Source organism: Delphinus delphis, chromosome 12 (assembly GCF_949987515.2).
Source record: "Delphinus delphis chromosome 12, mDelDel1.2, whole genome shotgun sequence".
Lineage (NCBI taxonomy): Eukaryota > Metazoa > Chordata > Mammalia > Artiodactyla > Delphinidae > Delphinus > Delphinus delphis.
Genome location: NC_082694.2, coordinates 66604740 through 66608758, shown reverse-complemented (window position 1 = coordinate 66608758; position 4019 = coordinate 66604740).

Below are 4019 nucleotides of genomic sequence, written 5' to 3'. Positions count from 1 at the left end.
ACTCGAGTCCAAGCAGCTCTGCTCTACTCCATTTTATACCCACTGTTTACTCCAAATAGCCTGGATCCACCCGTATAAACTGTATCCAGAACATGATAGACCTTCAGGAAACATGATTAAACAAGGACAAGATGTTTGGATTACCTATGATTTACTTTATATGTTGCCTTGAGGGTGACAAGAAATCAAATGTATGGACCTCTAATGGCTTTACGAAAAGTCTTCCTGCCCTGACTCCTTGAACTTACTGCTCTCCTTACTCTATATTCCTTAAAATATATAAAGTTTGGACCCCTCGTTTGTTATATTTTACAATTGCCTTATATGTTTGTGATCTGCCCATGCTTATGTCTTACTTCCCAGTTAGGCTGTAAACACTTCAAGGCAGATGCAGGCACAATGCCCTATTAATGTTAACATACCCTAATGACTAGGAGAGAAGCTCAGCAGAAGCTCACATAAAAGGATTATCTTTGAGCCAATATTTTAGGCACTTGATGAGCATTTTGCTAAATGTTTTATATGCATCATCTCATTTGACCCATACAAGTACAATCCTGTAAGCTGGGTGTCACCTTGAGGAAACTGAAACCAGCCTCACATATAGGTGGGTAGTGTTAGAGGCAGAAACAAACCCAGGCCTGTGTAATGCCACAATCCCTGCTCTCAGCAAGTATAATGTAGGATGCCCACATTCATTACGTTAAGGTGTCACTGCTTCTTACAAGCCCTTCTGTGAGCACTGGCTGTGTCAAGTGTTTAATACAGTAAGTGCTCTAAAACTGTCAGCTACTTTCAGTATTCAACATTATGGTTTAAAACACCTGGTCATATATATCATTTGATTTGTTTCTCAAAACAACCCTTGGGGTATGTAGAACCCCTATTATTTTCCTTAATGTTACAGGTGAAGAAACTGAGGCTCAGGGGTGTAAAGGGCCCAGGTCTCTTTTCCTCCTTGCATCGATCGCTCTTTCCACTCTGCTGCTCCCACCACTTATGTCACATTTCTGTCCAGTCTGGAACATTCCCACCAGCCCTGCAGTTCTGGACTCTTCTCAATTTGTGCCCTACCAGACTCCCACTTCCAGGGACAAGAGTGAAGACTTTCCTCCAGCTACAAAGAGTCTAAGAAAAAGCAGATACAACTTCTTGAGGCATCAAATTCCCAGTCTCTGAAAGGCAGAGAGCAACTCCAGCATCTGAGCTGAAGCACCTTAAGGTGATGCCTCCCCAGAGCTTTCTCCTCACAACCTCCTCATCTCTAGCACTGCTGACTCCACTCCAGGCTCACACTTCGGAGACCTCTTCTGACTTGCTCCTCTGAGTTCAAAGGACTTGGGAGCCAATACAGGAAAAGAGCGTCTGCTGATTGGGCTCTGCCAGCAGCAACCCCGTCCACTGGGGTTTAATCCCCCTGCATGATCAGCTCTAGGGAAAGGCTGCTGTTTGACTTTACCACTCTGGGTCTGAAAAATTGATCTGTGGTGTTCAAACTTTTTCCCTTAATAAGGAATTTTTTTTCAAACCAAATTTTTCCAGAGCCCATAATAAAAGAGATAAAAGTGGTAACAGTTTCTTTAGACATTTTAAAATTATTCCATGTGCAGAATCAAATATAACACTTTTAGGGAAACTCTGGAGAGCTAGGACTCTCCAACAATTTGAAAAGCCTGGACCACTGGGCCACTGAGGGCCTGTCCAGCTTCACCCAGCACGTCCTCTGGGTTAACCAGTATGGCTTGTGAAGAGCAGTGTGTTAATCCTTAACTCAAACAAGGTTTTGAAAGGGGAGGTGGTGTCAGTAGCATAATTTGTGGGCCTCACACATTCAGTGTTAGTATTTACTGAGATTTAAGGGGAGGGGACAGATGCTTAAGAAAAACCAGCGTTGTTCATATACTACTTTCTCCATAAAGAAAATTCCTTGGGCTCACTCACAAAACCCTTATGGTGTGAATCCACTTAAAATCAATTGTGACCCACCCCAAGATGATGCCACTCTCCCTTCCCATCTCCTCCTCTGCTCCCTCCTGCCAGCTTCAGCACCACTGTGTTCTTTTCTCAGTGTATAAATTTAGCTTCGAGAAGGATGAGCAAGGCTCATGGCCAGTGTGCTCTCTGCAGGTGGAATGAGTCATCCAGCCTCCAGGGGGGGCCTCTCCCCCAGCTTGCCAGCCTGTCTTCAGCTACTCACTGGGGCCTCACCTGAGGGGATGTCTCCTGTATCGTGCTGCTCACTCACCCAGAGAACCAAAACTGTAATTAAATCAACCCAGAAGATGTTCTGTTCCCTGCATTTGGCTTCTCTAACTCCAGTTAGCTTTTTTCCTCCTTTATACAATTTATTCACAATGGGCATATTATTCGGATCAGATGGTCAAAGTAGGCCCACTCTGCAGTAAAACAGCATACCTTTCATTTTTTTCTTTTTTTTTTTTACATATATACATCTATGAAACCACAACCATGAACAAACTTTTCCATTACCCCCAAAATTCTCTCTCCACCACTATCCCCATACAACCACTAATTTCATTCAGTCACTACATGTTAATTTTCATTTTCTAAAATTTGTATATATGTGATCATACAATATGCATTTTTACCTGCTTTTTCACTCACATAATTATTTTGAGATTCATTCATGTTGCATGAGTTGCTGAGTAATATTCCATTGTGTAGATATGCCACAATTTTTTTATCCATTTACTTGATGGACATTTTTGTTGTTTCCATTATTCGGCTGTTACAAATAAAACTGCTACATACATTTGTCTACAGGTCTTTGTGTGGACATAAACTTTTGATTTCTCTTCGATAAATAAGCAGAAGTTAAATATTGGCTTATATGGTAGATGTATGTTTAAATTTTTAGGAAACTGGGCTTCCCTGGTGGCGCAGTGGTTGAGAGCCCACCTGCCGATGCAGGGGACACGGGTTCGTGCCCCAATCTGGGAAGATCCCATATGCCGCGGAGCGCCTGGGCCCGTGAGCCATGGCCACTGAGCCTGCGCGTCCGGAGCCTGTGCTCCACAACGGGAGAGGCCACAACAGTGAGAGGCCCACATACCGCAAAAAAAAAAAAAAAAAAAAAAAAAAAAATTTTTAGGAAACTGTCAAATTATTTTCCAGAGGGGTTACATCATTTTATATTTTATATTTCCACCAGTGTGTCATGAGTATTCCAGTATATTCATATTCTCATAGCACTTCATAAGGTCAGTGTTTTGTTTTGTTTTAATTTTTAATTTTAGTGATTCTAGTGGTCCTGGAGTGGTATCTCACTGTAGTTTTAATTTGCATTTCCCTGAAGACTAATACTGTTAGGCATATTTTCATGTGCTTATTGGCTATTTGCATTTCTTTATTTGTGAAGTGTCTGTTCAGGTATTTTCCTTACTTTATTAATAGTTTGTCTTTTGTTGTTGTTTTGTAAGAACTCTTTCAATCTTCTGAATGCAAGGCCTTTATCTGATACGTTCATTGCAACTATTTTCTCATAGGCTGTGGCTTGCCTCTTTAATTTTCTTAATAGTTACCTTTTTTTAAGTCTTATTATTTATACAGCAGGTCCTTATTAGTTATCTGTTTCATACATATTAGTGTATATATGTCAATCCCAATCTCCCAATTCATCGCACCACCACCGCCCCCAGCATGCCTTTCTTCCCACCCTAAATTCTAAATGCTTGAAGGATTTTGAGCTGAATCTGATTATTTTTGCTTTTTACCACTTGCCATTTTACACTAATCTGCTTATTCCAGTCTGTCCCATAAACATAAATATATTTCACTTCTCTCTCTCTCTCTCTCTCTCTCTCTCTGGCCCATGGTTTTCCTGCAAGGCTAGGACTTCCCAAAGGCCTGTTAAGTGATAGACACAGTCTTTCTTTAGAAAAGGGGGAAAGGCTGCCACCTAGTGTCCAAAAGGGGATATGCGGACATGAAAGAAGTCAGCCAACCATGTCTGCAAAAGTACATTGCTTTTTTTTTTTTAATTTATTTTATTTATTTTT